Source organism: Diabrotica undecimpunctata, chromosome 11 (genome assembly GCF_040954645.1).
Source record: "Diabrotica undecimpunctata isolate CICGRU chromosome 11, icDiaUnde3, whole genome shotgun sequence".
Taxonomy (NCBI): Eukaryota; Metazoa; Arthropoda; class Insecta; order Coleoptera; family Chrysomelidae; genus Diabrotica; species Diabrotica undecimpunctata.
This window is the reverse complement of record NC_092813.1, coordinates 17,548,670-17,567,072: the sequence shown is the minus strand read 5'-3', so window position 1 is coordinate 17,567,072 and position 18,403 is coordinate 17,548,670.

Below are 18,403 nucleotides of genomic sequence, written 5' to 3'. Positions count from 1 at the left end.
CAAAAGAACACATAGAAATATTTTCATAATCATTGTTGCATTATTATTTCCGATATTTTATCTAAGATATTTTCTTCCTTAAGTTAAGAAAATACTTAATAATTTGTTTTTTTTTTCCTTTCTATTTTATGCTAAGTTGTTTCTTCCGTAAGTCAAGAAACACTTAGCAATATTTTCACATCTTTTCTGTATTTGATTTTTCGTATTTGTAAGTCGTTTCTTTCGTAAGTCAAGAAACACTTATAAGTATTTGTATTCTTATTTTTCCATATTTGATTCTCTTGTTTGTTTTTACTCTAAGTTGTTTCTTCCGTAAGACAAGAAACACTTAGGAATATTTCTGCACTTTTCTATTCTTTTATCTTGTGTATTTTACTTTTAATTCTAAGTTGTTTCTTCCGTAAGTCAAGAAACACTTAGAAACATTTTCTTTGCATTGTACTTTTATACCATTTTATTGTTCTTGTTTACTAAGTTATTCCTTCCGTAAGTCAAGGAATACTTAGACTATTTTACCTGTTCTGTTTTCTATTTTTGATCAGTTATTTTGTAACTGCTCCTTGGAACTGTTACCTATAACAGATACTTGTCACGGTAACCGTTATTTTATACCAGTAGCAGTATTAAACCATTTTATCAGTGACAAGCAAAGATGGTCAACACCCGGTCTAATTCCGAGGACAGGAAGAAGTCCGCAGAGCCGGCGATGGGTCCTACAGGCCCAAATGCCCCCTCTCGGCAACAAAACAGCTACCCCAACCCAATCCAGTCGGCGGTAAACTGAACGGTTTACGTTGACTGAATTGTTCTCATGTAAGAAAAATCAGGATATCTCTGATTTAGTCTTTTTCAAGACTAAAAAAGACGATAAAACTGTTATTACTAATAAAATTGCAGATCTAATTTCAGCTTCCAGTCCAATAAGACGAGAATTCCCACTACACAGGAAACTATTCAAGAATAGAAGCTTCAGGCCCACCTCAAGGAGAGGTGGACCCGCCCAGGATAAGGAACAGTTACAAGATACCGAAATAGGACAAGTCGAAAATTCAGTAGAAGAAACCACAGCAACAATGGCTTCCAACAATATTGAAATCATGGAGGAGGAACCCTTCCAAGCAGTTAAATGTCAAAGAAGAAACTCCCACGAAAACATCGCAGGTGCAAGACAGCGACCAACAACTAGCGGAACGGTTACAACTAAAAACCGTTATCAAGTTTTAACTACAGTCGACACGGAAGAAGCCACTCCAACAGCCAACAACAGGAAAGAAAGGGTACCTCCCCTTGTCATAGCAGGACAAATAGGGAGTTACTCAACTTTCATCAAAGAAATCACGAAGTTATTGGGGCACAATAACTTTCAGATATCACCGTCCGGAAAAGCAGGTACAAGGGTGTACCTTAGGACCAACGAAGATTACGAAAAATTAAAACAGGACTTCATCTCAACCTCTACGGCCTTCCATACCTTCACAAAGAAGTCTGAGGTTACGAAGAAAATTGTCATGAAGGCGGCTCCAGGAATGGACCTCGACGAGGTCGAAGCTGATCTACGAGAGCAAGGCATAATCGGAAAAGTTACCGAACTTAAAACCAGGAAGCCAGGAGCACAAAGCAGCTCCTACTTACTGCAAGTCGACAAACAGCAAGATTTAAAGGAGATTAAGAAAATTAATGGAGTGCAAAACATCAGAGTGAAATGGGACGCCTACTCCAAACCTTCCAGGGCAACGCAGTGTTACAACTGCCAGGAGTTCGGACACTCAGCAAGAAATTGCTTCAAGCAGCCCAGATGCATGAAGTGTGCTAATGGACATCAAACGAGACACTGCCCTCTGCCGAAAGGACAGATAAATAAAGTGAAGTGTTGCAACTGCCAGGAGGCACACACTTCCAACTATCCCATGTGCAGCAAGCACATTGAATATCTCGATAGACAGGCAGCAAGAAGAGCGAGGAACCAGCCTCAGAAGACAGCTCCACCAGCGCCCCATCCATCAACATTCAGGAAGATCTCTAGTGGCATATCATATGCACAAGCAAGCAAAGGAGAACAACAGACACCAAGGAATGATGGAGTCAAAAGCACCTGGGCGGAAATTAACGAAATAGTTAATGTCCAAAAAATGATGGCAATTCTTCAGGATATGAAGAAAGAACTATTACAAGCAAAATCATTTGCTGAAAAAGCAATGGTTTTCATGAAGTATGAAGAGATCTACAATGAACCATAAACACCTGAAGATTCTCCAGTTCAACATAGCATCATTGAGGCTAAGGATCAGCGAACTTCGAGAGACAGTGGTAAGACATAACCCAGATGTCATATGCCTGTCTAAAACAAGATACATGACGGAATCCCAACTTCCAAGAATAACAAACTACGATGGATTCGGAAGAAGAGACGAACCAAACGACAGAGGAGTAGCCATCTATGTTAAGAACAACATAGAATGGAATCAAGTTTTGATAGACACACACCACTTCGAAAGTGTTGGAATCAAAGTAGGTATAGCTAATATTTTTTCAATTTACAGGAAACACTCGGAAGAACTAGCCATAGAAGAACTGGATGCCTTACTTAACTCTGCACCAACCGTAGTCGTAGCAGGAGATTTCAACGCCAAACACACAGCATGGGGATGTATGACGGACACAGCACCAAGAACAACTCTACTAAGATACTGCGAGGACAGAGATAGGATGTTATTCGCTCCAGACGAACCAACAAGGATCAATCCAATAAGAGAACACAACAACTCAACACTGGACCTGTTCATCACCAAGGATGTAATAATGGAAGACGTCAGAACATACTTCGAATGCAGTTCGGACCACAAACCAGTAATAGGAAGGATGACATCGAGAGTCGACTTGCCAAGGATAGAACCAGTAGAAAGATGGAGATGGAAAGATGCTAACTGGCCTAACTACAGAAGACAGCTAAACCAAATGGAAATGAAGAGAGAATTCCAATCAACAGAAGAAGTGGAAGAAAAGATCGAAGAAATCACAAGAAGAATCCAACGAGCAATGGAAGCCAACATCCCAAAATCCATGACGAACAACAGAGGACTGATCATCCCAACAGAACTACAGGACATCATCAAGGATAGAAACAAGGCCAGACGAGCATTCCAAAGAACCAGAAGACAGGAATTCAAGGACTACGGAGACATCCTATCCGAAGAAATAAGAGTAAGACTGAGAAGTCTTACTGAAAACCAGTGGCACAACAACATCAGAAGAGCTGAAGAAAACCATGGAAACGTTTGGAAAATGCTGAAGGCAAGAAGAAGAGGAAAACAAAAGATGCCACAAATCATGGACAACGAGGGAACACACTACGACACCCAAGGAAAAGTTGATGCAATATCAAGGAAGATGGCAGCCACACACAGACAAAACCAGGATATGTCAGATGCAAGAACAAAGAGGAAAGTCGAGCAAGAATACAACAGGATCAGAAGAAGGAACGAGTTCCAAATAGACGAAGAAGACCACATCAGCCCAAGTGAAGTTGCAAAAATCATCAGGAAACTGAAAGGAAGCAGAGCACCAGGACAAGAAGGAATCCACAACATCACCCTCAAGGAACTTCCGAAGAAGATCATAGTACAACTGTACTATATCTTCAAATACTGCCTGGAAAAAGGACATTTTCCAAACAACTGGAAACACGCCAAGATTATACCTCTTCTGAAACCAAGGAAAGATGGAAGAAGACCGGAAAGCTACAGGCCCATATCACTCCTGGAAATGATGGGAAAGATCTTAGAAAAAATCATCTACAAGAGACTGGTGAAGCATACAGAAAGAAGAGGAGTCATCCAAGAAGACCAGTTTGGTTTCAGAAAAGGAAGAAACTGCGAACTCCAATTAGCAAGGATCATCAGCGACACGAAGATAAAATTCAACAGGAAACAGAAGACAGGATTAGCCATACTGGACATAGAGAAAGCCTACGATACGGTTTGGAAGAAGGCACTAATCTACAAGATGGACAAGGCTAGACTTCCACACTACCTCATCAACATCTGCGACATGTATCTATCTAATAGAACATTCCAAGTTTCAGCTGACCAAAAGATGTCGACGATTCAAGAAATCCAGGAAGGAATGCCTCAGGGCAGCATTTTATCACCCATTTTATATAACATTTTTGTTTCAGACCTCCCTACAGATCCAAGGACTTCTACAGCCCTGTATGCAGACGACACAGCAGTGTATGCATCCGGAAAAGACGAAAGAAGAATCATAGATAACATGGAGAGCCACCTGGAAAGAATCACGGACTACACCGAAAAATGGAAAATTAAGATCAACGCCGAAAAAACGCAGTTCATCATTTTCGGCCAGGATAGACGAAAACTACGGAAACAGATCACAGTAGGAGACAACAGAATTCAGGAAACAGAGACGGTCAAATACCTAGGAGTCCACCTCGACAGAAAACTCAACTTCCGGGTGCATACACAAAAAACTAAGGTAAAAGCTAATGCAGCTAAAAAACTAATACTTCCTTTCATTTTTAGGTCCAGTCCACTCTCGAAGGCGAAGAAAATTCAGCTCTACCAAGCATATGTTAGGTCGGTGATTCTGTATGCTATTCCAGTGTGGAGCTCCATTGCGGAATCACACTGGAAAAAGTTGGAAGCAACTGAAAACTCATGCTACCGAATCATCGACGGAACAGCATGGGAGGATAGAGTTACGAATGCTACAATCAAGAACAGGTTAGGATACACGCCACTAAGGGAAGTGGCCGAGAACAGAACCAGGTGGTTCTTCAACCAGGCCACTCGAAGACTGCGAAAGACCAGGGATATCCTCGAGAAGAACAGGATCCAGAGGATACACAGATCCACCCATAGACTGATCGACCACCTGATCAGGGTCTAACCAGGCGTGTGCAGGGAAGTAGGTACGTTTGCCGATTTTAGTACCTACAGAAGCAGACGAGGACACCACCCAGGAAAATCCAGGAACCGAAAGGAGAAATCTTCAAGAGCTGGCGGTGCACGAGCGGGACGTCGAGGAAGAAAGAAGGCTAAAATATCTTAAGTTTTGAAATGTAAATATCTTAGAATGGCAATAAACGTTTTTATTTTTATTTTATTTTTTATTTATTATTATTGTAATAAAAAATAAGTAAAATTACTATTTGTTATACCAAAAATATTTAATAGTTAACATTATAAAATTACTTTAATTTAATAAAATATCAAATATCAAACATTTATTCAATTAAAAATTAATTCGTAAAATATTTATATTTAAGAAAAAAATGTGATTTGTAAAGTAAATATGACTTTAGTTTGAAAAAAAAAACATTATCATAATATCATTTTAAAACTACAAAATATTCTATAAAAGATTCAGACGATGACGTAGAGTTTTATCAAATGTTTTAGAAAAGTTTTTCTAATATTTTTTTCTTATCGTAAAAATCGTTTGAAAATTTTTGGAAAAAAATCATGGTATAACTTACAGAAAATCGAAAGGATTCTATAAATTAGATTTTACCTCAAAAAATTACGGAATTTTTTTTGGAAAATTTTGAGGAAAACTCTACTTGACGCTTCTCAGAATAGTAACAGAAGTGAGCATACAAATTTTCAAATCAATCGGTATAAAAATATCATAATAAAATCAGTTTGAAAATTGTTACCGAGACCTAAAATGCGCAGGCAAGTGGTACATTTGACCCCGTTTTATGGCTCTCTGTACCAACCCAGCTGTCCGCCCTTTTGGATTTAGAGTTTTTAGGGGCTAAATAATGAGCCATGAAAATGCGGACATATTACTTATCGTTAATTTTTCCCCAAAAAATTGCAATTTCACCCCTGTGCGCCACCCCTTATGTATCCACTCTCGCGTCCACCCTTTGGGATTTCGTCTGCTTATACCAAGATCTTACTCTGGGCAAATTTTCAGCCATATTATCGATCGTTAATTTTTCTGAAAAAAATTACAACTTCATCCCTGTATAGCCACCCCCTGTACCACGAGGGGCGTCCGCCTGTAAGGCAAAGTCTTAACCCAGTTACAATGAATATATTCCAATAGAGAAATGTCATATTACGGATCAGTTCAAAATTTCGGCTCTATCTCTTGGACTATAAGGAAGCGATAAGTGGTTTGACAGCATATGAACTGCTTGTGTAGTCTAGTTTTCACAGTGATTCTAGGCAACCCATTTGGGTGGAGTTTTGACTTGTTCTTGAATGAATTCAGAATCCAGCAGCCCGCTGAAGTATTGGATTTTTATAATATAATTATTTGACAACCTTTTGTTGGCCAACCACCTAGAGCGGAGTTGAGCCGAAATACATTGATTTCGTATGTTCCGTTTTAAATTCGTTCAATCTGTATATCGCTCCTTTAAAAATAAACCGAAATAACTCTAAAATCACATTTTTTTGGGAAATTGCGTTTAAAGTTTTGCATGTTTGACCTCACCTATATTTAGAGGAATATTATTGAATGTATATGGTTTAAGGAAATGTGATAACGTTTGGCGTATTCATAATGAAATTCTCTTTTAATTCGTACATATAAATACCTGTTATCGTGCATGTTTCAAAAGGTGCGTTAGTTTAAAAAAAAGATTGGGGACTTAGTTCGTTTTATAATAAAAAATAAAGATAAATATCTAAATTTCGGATTACACGAAAACCTGTTAATGCAATTTCGCTTTTAAAAATATTTTTATATTCTTTTAATTTTAAGATTACATTCTTTTTATAATTTAAAGTAAAATGAAATATATTAGACTTTCAGTGTTATTACTGTTTAAGATTATTAAAAAGTAAGTGTCTTATAATAACTAAAGTTTAATTCTATTTAACGTTATAAAATTGTTAAAACTTGCAATTTATAAAGAAATTACTAAAAAGTTATTGAGCAGGATAATCCTTACATGGTATAAAATAAGTCGGATTTTAATGCAGTTTTCATCAATAATAGACAGACTAATATAAGGGAAGGTTTGTTTCTATAATATAAACCCGTGGAAAGCCGGGTGGGTGCTAGTAATAAAATAAAATACAAAATTATATATAAGTATTTTATTAAAAATCAAGTTTTTGTAGAAACATAACACAAAATGAAAGTCTTTAAGAAAATTGACAAAAAATAATATAAAGGAACTTTGCTTAATATTGAATACAATAAAATTGTCTTTGAGCTCTCTTATTATTAGCAGTCTTGTACTCTTAATTATGCCGTAATAATAATGAGATCACGTACATAGGAATACAATAGTAAATTAACAGGGTAATTTATATTTTACCTATTATAAAAATTAGCGTAGTATGACGGAATTAATCCTTTAGTAGCTAACTCCTTCAGATTTTTCTTTTTATTAGCGCTTTATATTCTTTTTTTGAAGTATAAGCTTTTTTAAGCAGAATTTCACTGAGAGGTGTCATTTTTCTTCTTTTATTTCGCACGTTTACTTCCTTAAACTCTTCTTCTTTATATGACATTTTATATTTAAACGTAAATGGGTAGTCTTTAGACACCTTTAATTGTTTAATATCATTCCAGTTAACGTTTTGCCCATTAGTGTTGATACTGAAATTATAGCGCCACTCCTCTTGTAATTATTTCAAATATACGAAAAAATCGAAAAACAGCTCGTGTACGGCTATTGCTGGTCGTGTCTTTTTTGCGTTTTTGATTAAGGCAATATACTAAACCGGCGTGTAGATAGGGCCAGGTTTTAAATTTTTCTTGACCTCTTTCTGTATTAGACTATGCACACTATCTGCCTCGTTTTGGGTGTGACCCCTGATCAAAAATTTGTGCGTTATACTCTTAATATTTAAATTAGACACGGCATACATATATAAGGTTAAGACAAACTTATTTTTGTTTTGTCCACAACAATTATCTGAATAGAAGATGACGTTTTTCGCTTCTTCATTGTCAGAGCTTATATTTATCAAATATTTCCAAACACACGAACCAATCTCGATTGCACCACGTTTGGCGTCACATTCTGTCTAAAAGTAGCAATGAACGTTGTCGTATGGAGGCTTGTCGTCTTTACTATTCAGTTCAGTTAATGTTAGGTTGTAACTATATATAACTAACAATTTACTTTTATAATAAAATGCTGAAGTTTCACCTCTAGGACCTTGTTTTCGTTGTTTATATTCATTCTGTCATTAAATTTCTCCTTCCTACTTGGTTATTTTTCTTTAATATGGCTCTGATATTTTTTATCTTTTACTGCTAAATTAGGACCATTGCGATCAATGTGTTCGTATGCAGTACATTGGTCCTGATCCTTTTTTGGTTTGTGGAAACTTAAGTTTAGCTCATTTGTAAAAATGTTATAGTAAGTTATGTAACTGCCAATTTGTTTATTTTTTTCAGTTTGTGCAGACTTAAAGTCACTATATAAATCCTTAATTGTCCTACCACCCTCGACATATTGTCTTAAACTGTTAGCCCTAACGTAGTGGCCCTCCATTCTTGGAATTGTATCAATATGTTTTCTGATATCATCTAACAATTCAGGATCCAATCTATGATTATTGCCGTGTTTTTCGCGTTTGTCAGCAACTAAGCCCATCTCATCAGTGTTGGTAATTATGGTGTAAATCATTCTATCAGTGATGTCCAACGTACTTCTGAAAAGGGTCTTACATACTCTTATTTTGTCGCCTTGAAAATTAAAATAAAAAGCCTTATTAGGGCGACGAGGTTTCTTAGCGTTTGTGTACTTATATTTTGGTTCTATGTCAACCATGCAATTGTTTATGTAGATTCTTTGCTTATTTAAATCACCTAACTTCCAGAATTTATCGAATAATTCGTATCTACCTTGAGTATCTATTTTATTTATGCATTTTAATTTATACTTGTCAGTACAAGCAGTCTTTAGACAACGGGCTCGCTTCTTTGTGTGAGTTTTTGACATGGACACATAACGTCTTCCTTCATTGCGCAACTTTTTAACTCCATTTTGCCTCCATTTAGAACGATGTTTTACCCTCTTACGACCTCTTTTAAGTTGTGTTGCAATGCCATTATCAGAGCTAAAAGAATCCGAGTACGATCGTATTAGCAAATTTTTTCCCCATGAGGACTTACCAAATTTGTCCTCTACATTAAAAGTAGGATCACCTTCGTCATCGTCAAAGTCACTATCATCAGTGTACATAGGAGAAATGGTTATGGGAGAATTCGTCGCACAAGATCTTTTACAAGAATTTCGTGATGCAGTGGCAGTCTGAAAGAGAAGGATTTTTTTATTAAATTTATAAATTAATAAGTTAAACAAATCTTTTTAACGTCTACACAATTAGTTAATGAAATATGATTTAATTATTGAATTAATTTCGTTAAATAAAAAATTATACAGTAAATTATTCTAGAATATGACATAGTAAGTACGTACACGGGATCTGTAATCACTTTCTTGTGTGATGACATCTACATTAAATCCAGCAGCTGTTTGCACAATAGCCGAAGCCAAATAGCCCTGTGACTTGATTCTCTCTCTAGTCTTTTCGTTAGAGCTTTCTTTTGACGTGGAGCTATCTGAATTTGAAGACGAGGAAGAAGATAAAGAAGAAGTAGAAGACCTCTAAGAAGAGGAGGATGAAGAAGAAGTCCGTCTCGGTGTTACTCTAATTTCTTCAACTGTTTTGGCATTCTCTATCTCGTCTTTATACGAAAAACCATCATTGTCGTATTCGGGTACAAGATTCGTTTGTACTTCTATTGACTGTCAAGTAAGGATTCATTTACCGACGCTTCAATTTCCATTGCAGTCCATGCTGTAGAATCCTGTAATTAACGGGTTTTTGGTGTAATGTAAAATCAATATTTTTTTTAGTTTTTTCTACTTACTTAATTTCCACTAATGTACATAGGTTCTTCAGTCGTCGAATCAAGGTTCTCTTGCCTTTCAAAAACCTCGGAAGGTTGAATAGGTTCTTCAGCCGTCAAATCAGGGTTTTCTTGCCTTTCAAAAACCTCGGAAGGTTGAAGTAATCCCAAAATTTTACGGCTTCTCCACGCCTGTTTCATCTAAAACAGAAACAAATCGAATAATGCTATTTATCATTCCCATTAAATTAAAAAGAAAGTGCATTAACTCAAATTCATATAATTTTACTTCATTTTTTTTAAGTAAACTAAAGTAAACTCTAATGATACAAAATAAATTCTCGTTTTTTAAAAATAAAGTGCAATAAGTCTAATTATTGGTTTAAATCTTTTTACGTTTTAATCGTAAAACGAATTAAGTCTAAATTTGTTTGATTAATGAGTGCAACTTTTAAAAAACAAAGAGTGTTAAGTTCTAAAACTACGGTTTATTATAAAAAATAAATAATAAGCATGTCCTTACCTTTAAATCATAAAAAGAACTATTACGAAATCGTCCACGAGGACACCGCGAAACCACAGTCTACCTTTTAACACTGTCGGCGCCTTTGAAGTATAAAGTATCCAGACGCCATATTGAAAACAAACCAAATCAGTTACGGACTGGCACAAGAGGTTAGAACAGAGACGTGTTTATATTATTTCAAAGTTAGTAAACAAGTTAATTTAAATTAATAACAATGGAAAATATATTCGTTTTAATTTTTATCCTCAGCTGGTATCGTTATTTTATAAACACACAACTGGTATCGTGGGGTGCGTAAATACTCCAAAATTAAAGTGACCAGCATTTATCTCTGCATTGAAAAAAAGAAGACATGTCTCATACAATATTTATTATTAACTAAAAAATACAAAAGTTAAATATAATTATTAAAAATGTTTTATTTATTTTATATAAAAATAAAACTTTTTTACCATAACCAAATAAGAAACTGAAAAACTTCTATTCCTATTAAAGTAAAAAACAACTCTAACAATTATTTCGGGAGGCAATTGTTTTGTGTAAACTAACTTAAATAGACTTACTTTTAACTTCTACAACAATAATTTAACAAAAGTAAACTTACAAAAAATTTTAACAATTAAAAATTATATCGGAAAAATTAAGAGGGAGTGATGAATACGTATATATCTTAATTTCTAAAACAATCTTGACAAAAGTTTCGGGTGACACTACGTTCCTTACAACTTGCTCTCTTACAGTCATCACATGATTTCACTTTTCTGTCTTTATGTTTCGGACATCTTGTTTGCTTAGCAGGTTGTCGATTTGGAAGTTCCTCAGTTGGGTTTCTTGAACTCTTGTCTTGACCTGTTCCAAGAATTTTTATGATTGTGGTTTTTAAATCATTAGAGAGCTGTTTCATATCTTTTCTTCTTTTCAGATGTTCATTCAAAATAGTTTTACCGAGTAATATCGTGAAATGTTTTTGAGACAAAGAACATTGACTATTTGCGCTTTTATAAACAACATGCATTTTTTCTTGTTATATCTGAAATTACATAAAAGACAGCCAGAGGCCATCTTTTTTATTATAAGTTTTTTACCTGCCTTTTTAAATTGCATTCACTACAGTTTCTAGTGGAATAGTTGTGAATTTAAAATTTTTTTAGTAGCAATGGTACTTATTTGTTTTTAAAGTATTTCGTACAGTTCTAGCAGTGATACCAGTTTCTGTTGAAATAAGGGCGTTGTTACAAGGAAAATTGATTTCAGTTAGACTACTTACGGCAGTTTCACGCTGTTCCTGTTCTTGATTAATTCCACGAGCTGGTTAATTTATCTCTATCACTATCCGTGCATTTTCTAGAATTCTTTTTTCACAATCAGTTTTTTTAAATTTAAAAATAATGTTGTGAATTGCAGATTTTGATGGTACAGGGCCTTCGAATAAAAACGAAAACGTACCGATTATATCGTTGGCACTACTTCCAGAATAATATCATTTAATAATTTGAATTTTATGTTCAGTTGTAAAGGTTACCATTCTCCTAACTGGAAATATCAATTCCATTATTTTTTTTTGCGAATAAAACCAGAATTATTATTTATTTATTTATTTATTAACGGGATGTCCCCATTTTTTACAAAATAATTAACAACGTAAAATATCCTAACCATAACACAAATACTAAAACTAAATACTAAATAATTATTAAATCTTGTTAAACAATTATTAAATTTTCCTGAGAATCGTTTTAAAATGAAATGGATACCTTAAGTTCTTATAAAAATGAAATGAAAACTCTCAAGTTAAAGGTCACTCATCTTCGATCCCTAATATACTCAGTCAAACAGTGCTTGAATCTTACAGATTTTATATCCAGCAGATCCGACACCCTGATAGTGTAAAAGGAGGGGGAGAAAGAAAGAAATATCCAGCAGATCATAAGATTGACTAAAGTCATTTCCCAGTATCTGAATTCTGATATGGGAATTTGGCATAGTTAGTGTGATAGTGCTTTATAGAGAACAAAGACATTTCAGGTATGCCGATGATACAGCCATAGTGGCAGATAACATCGAAGATCTTCAATGCCTTTTGAATGATCTAACTCTTGCAAGTGAAGCTCAGGGTTTGAAAATAAATATCAAGAAGAGAAAATCAATGATTATAAGTAGAAATGATTACCCCAACGCAAAGATATATGTCTCTGGAGAAGAAATCGAACAAGTCAGGCAATTCAAATACTTGGGATGTTTGCTGAATGAGGGTTGGGACCCCGAGAATGAAATAAAGAGCAGAGTTGAACAAGCCAGAAATGCTTTTTTGAGGCTTCGTAAGTTTCTGACTGATCGCAAATTGGACTTCAACCTCCGATACAAGATGCTTAAGTGTTACGTGTGGCCTGTTCTCCTGTACGGAATGGAAGCATGGACGTTAAAGGCCAGTTCCATTAACAAACTTGAAGTGTTCGAAATGTGGTGCCTGCGTCGAATGCTCAGAATATCATGGACGGACAGGGTCAGAAATGAGGAAGTACTCAGAAGAGCGGGCTTACAGGATAGGGAACTTTTTAATTATGTAAAAAGTAAGAAGACTGCATACTTGGGGCACATTATACGAGGAGAACGATACACTTTTCAGCAACTGATACTCGAAGGGAAAATAGAGGGTAGGAGAGGTCTCGGACGTAAAAAAATGTCATGGCTGCGCAATATTCGACAATGGACAGGAATCCACAGCTATGAAATGCTTCGCAATGCTGCTAAAAACAGAATTATTTAATCCAGAATATTTAACATCTCACCTGACAAGACGATGTACGGTGGACGCCTACGCAGAAATGCATGGCACCTTAAGAAGAAGAAAGACATTCCTTTAAGAATTCTAGTGCTACATCTAAAGTTGATAGGACCTAATAAATCAGAAGAGTCAGTTGTATGATTAAGTAGTTTATAGAGAAAGACTAGATCGCATTTTAGTTCTATAGTTTTCTAAGGAACTGATATTTAGCCTTGACCTTAGTTAAACCAAAGACAAGTTCTTTAAGTTTAATCTATAAGCACAAATCCGGAGAAACTTATTTTGAATTTTTTAGAGGGTGTAAATATGGTTAAAATAGTATGGTGACCATTCTCTAGAAGCATAAGACAGGATGCCACAAATAAAAGTAAGATATAAAATTCTACACACATGTCCAAAAGTTTGGAATACGTACAAATAATATATCTACGCCTATGGTGGTTTTAAACCTGTTGTTGATATTCATTCTAGAGCGTTTTTAAATGAAAATGATAAAAAATTTGAATCGTTTTTGTATGATTTTGGTCACATTCAACTGATTAGCGTATTTACACATTATTTCAGTCTTTGTTTAAATTTAAATTGAGCCGTTTAAAAATGCCTAGAAACGTGATATCTTATTTTGACAGATCTAGAGTAATTGCTTTGTTACAACAGGGCTTTAGTCAAAGTTATATCGCGAATATTGTTGATGTTACTCAGAGTGCTGTATCAAAAATTAAAAAAAAAAATCCAAGATACAAATGACGTCAAGGATCGACCCAGAAGTGGTAGAAGTCGATGTACAACAGCAGCACAAGACCGGCAAATAACCTTGATAGCTCGTAGAAATCGTCTGGAATCTACAAGTGGTATATCCAGAGAAATTTCTAGGCTTCAAGGACTGAATATTTCACGGCAAACAATAACACGTAGACTAAATGCGGTAAATTTGTATCGTAGAAGACCGCTACGTGTTCCTAAACTAACCTACCAATACAAAATAGTAACGTTGCAATGGGCTAGAGAAATGGTACATCATGGTCCTAACTGAAATAACGTGATGTTCTCTGATGAGTCAAAAATTGGCTTGGTATCTGGTTCGCGAAGAACACTGCTTTGGAGGGCCCCAGGACGACAAGCCCGACTAGAAACAGCCCAACTGCGTGTCCCATTTGAAGGTGGCAGTATTATGGTTTGGGGTGGTATTATGAGTGGTACACGGGCGCCACTGCTGGTTCTGGAGAGAAGAGTCACTGGTGCTGTGTACATCGAGGAATTTTTAAATCCTGTCGTTTGTCTATTCCGAGGAGCAGTAGGTGATGAATTTGTGTTTATGCATGACAACGCACCTCCTCATCAAACAGCAGCAGTACAAAATTTTCTGGAAGAAGAAGGAATATCTACATTACAGTGGCCTTCGAATTCCACCGACATAAACGTTATTGAACATGTTTGGGACATTCTCAAAACACGCATCAAAAAGCGAAACAATTCTCCTATTACACTTCGAGAACTAAAAGATGCTGCTCGTGAAGAATGGGAGAGAATTCCGCAAGCCCAGCTCGACCAGTTAATGGGCAGCATGCCAAATCGCCTACAGGAATGCATACTGGCCAATGGAGGAAATACTAATTATTAGTTTTATTAAAAATTATTTTTGTCTATACTAATTTATTTTTAAATGTAAGTAGTACATTGTAAGTTTTTCACTCCAATAGAATAAAATTTTTTTTGCATATCGTTTATCTGGTTTTGAGATTTATTTAGTATTGTTGAGTATTAAAACAAAATAATGTTTAACTATTCAGAAAATTTTATATATAAAAATCAATAAAAAGCTGAAATATTCCAATATTCCAAACTTTTGGACATATGTGTATATTATGTGGGTACCGAAATATCTCGAGAATTTCTTGTGATAAAACCTAGATTGATTGTGATTTCATTATTAATGAAAAAATAGATGTATATTTGACGTTTCCCTTATTAAAACTGAATGTCACTTTAACAAAACTACAATTCAATCTAATGGGTGTTAAAAACAAGCTCGTATGTCGGTACTAGTTTCATACTATATTCGGCTTCTCTTTGCTAGTAGAACAACCTAATACTGTTCTTTTCACACTAATTATACGTGCTATATACAGTTTTCAGATTACCACAACTGTATAGTATTTTTTTGCTACTAACATTTATATATTAGCATATTCTTAATGTAAGCTTAATTTATTCTAAACAAAAAAAAAATGAAAAACAAACAATTATAAAAAACTATTATTTGTAATATTTGGAACATGAACATGTATTTAACCAGACTTGGAACATGGAAATTTGGTTAAAATTATAATTAATTGGGCAGTTGTTACAAACCATTATGTATTTCTGCATTTCCTGTAACAGAGTTCTCTGAGGGAATATTTACTTCACTATTGTGAACAGTGTCGGCAAAAGAAGTTAAAGGCATTGTAATACTTTTATTAGAAGTAAATCAACAAATCAAAACAACTACATGGCACTATACGAACATTTATTTTGCATTATTTACCTAGGTAAAAAAGTAAATACTGTTTACCTACAGAGAGAAAATTTACTTCTTGTAGTAATTAAATAAATAATAGTAATTTTTCATGTTAGTAGTAAAAAAATCTATTTATTGCTCCAAACGATTAATTTATTTTTTATATATTTATTTGACATTTTTTTATAACTTAATTCTCAAGTTCATTTATTTTTTGGGACAAACGATAATTTTCATTTGTCAATTCCTTTACTTTTGATCTGAGAACTTCCTTCCTAGGAGTATGGGAAGATAGAAGTAAAGGTGTTTAAGTGCTCAATGTTGGAGAAAATTCTGGTAGTGGTGAAGTTGATTTGTCTACATTATCTGTAAACAAAAAAAACTGTATTATACATAAGTCAATACTCTTGTAATAATAAAAAAAAGTCCAATTTAAAAATGTTATAATCTATTGTATATTTCTTTTGGAAAAATAGTGCTAATTCTATCACGTGTTATGAATGAATCCTCTGAATGTTTACTACTAGTATTAAAATTCATATAACTTTTAACAACTTTTATTATTAACTGTTTTTTAAAAATAGGATTATACATAGAGTGGATCAAACAGACTAAATAACCCTGTATAACCTGTAGAGCACTCTTAACTTTGATATATAATAACATAAGGAACACTATTTAAAATTGAAACATAGGTTTCAATAGTTTAGAAACCGCCTTTTAATTTTAATAACGTTTTGCACTTGATGTCTTATAATGAAACATTAATGTCTGATATTAAAGATAAATATCTTTTTGGTATAACCAACATATTTAAAACTTCACTGTCCAATGAATCACATATGATTCAAATAGCGTGGTTATATGCTAAATGGATTATATAAAATCCATTCATGATTCAAATGTGATTCAAGAGTAGGTCATGATATTTAATATTAAAATAACATTGGACTGAGAGACTCTTCGTAGCTATTACCATTTGGACAGTGAAGTTTTAAAAATAATAGAAAAGTATTTACCAAAAAACACTAATAGAAAATGACTTACCTAAAAGTGAATATGAATGATCACAGTGATTGTCTGAGGATCCCTGCATACATGAAAAAATGGTAGGAACTGCAGTAGGCTTAAGCCTGTTACGGAGATAATTTAAGAAGCAATTGTCATCAAAATGTAGATGACAAAGTTGATAACTTTTATGAAAAGCTGGAAGCTTTACATATAAATCCACCCGTCCAGCAGCTCGTGCCCAGGTTTCTGCCCTGAAACAAATATATTTTGAGAATTTGAAAATTATTGAAAATTGACTAGATAAAATGGATAAAAAATATTACTACGCGAAAACTTAATCATTATAGATTACAAAATTTAGCAAATTTGAGTTTTATGAACTTTCATAACAAAATAGAAATATCATGTCTATATAATATATAATATATATATATATATATATATATATATATATATATATATATATATATATATATATATATATATATATATATATATATATATATATATATATATATATATATAGATATATATATATATATATATATATATATATATATATATATATATATATATATATATAAATTATGTTTCTAGGTCCAAGAACGATATTTTTAAAAAAGAACTTTATTTACAAGGGACTACTTACTACAGTAAAATGCAAAATAAGAGTGACGCTATACAATGCAAAAGTAAATTTATAAGCTCGGTGACGCCGAGATGTGGCATGCTGACGCTGTCCTTTTATTATAGCTGAATTAGCAGTTCTGGTTTCTTAACTCCTCCGGGGATAGATGAGAACTATGGGGTGGCATAGTTCGAAGAAATGGAAAATTATCTGGTACCTTTTTTTTCTCGTACTGTGGATTCTTTTGGTGATTCTGTATTTGTCCTTTTTGTGTATATTTGCCAAATGGTGTAGACAAGGAAAATAATTGCTAAGACATATAAAATTATGGTATAAAAACTGACATGTTGAAAATGAACAGGAATTGTGTCTAGATTGTCTATTTTGTTTTCTTGATCTGCTAAAGCACTTTGCACATTATTTAATTCATCTAATTTTATCGAGTCTATTTTTATTGGTTTGAAGTTTAGATCACTGACCGGCATTTTTAGTAATACTTCTAAATTTGGCAGTTCCATTTTAACAAAATTTGGAGTTTTTAGGTCAAATCTTTTTAAAACGTAATTGTCTATATATATATTTCGCACGCACTATTGAGTTCGATTAAGTAACTACCGTTTAATGGAATATTGTCCGAATTCTTATCGCATTTTTGAATGCTGATCACTTTGTTTAGCGTTATTACGATCCACTTATTATTTTCTAGTTTTTGAATTTTTATATTATTAATTTCTGTTGGCACTGATTGACATTGATTTACAAACTTTGAGTACTGTATGAGTTGAACTTCGCAAGGGGCTGTTGGTGTTACTTCAATTGACTGGACATCGTGGCATAAATATTCTTCTTCTACCAATTTTTGACATTGAACGTTGGCAAGTGCATATTGGTATCGATTGGAAAGTAGGAACTTGGATTTTGGAATAATTGTTCTAAAATGAGTTTGGTATCTGGTCGGAAAGGAATAAAGATGATAATAACCATAGTCATTGATCTCAACAATAGGTAATTCAAGTACAAAAATTTTATTATTTGCTTTACTATAACTTTTTATCTTAATTATTTTTTTGAATAACAAAATATTTTGCAAAGATAATTCAAAAG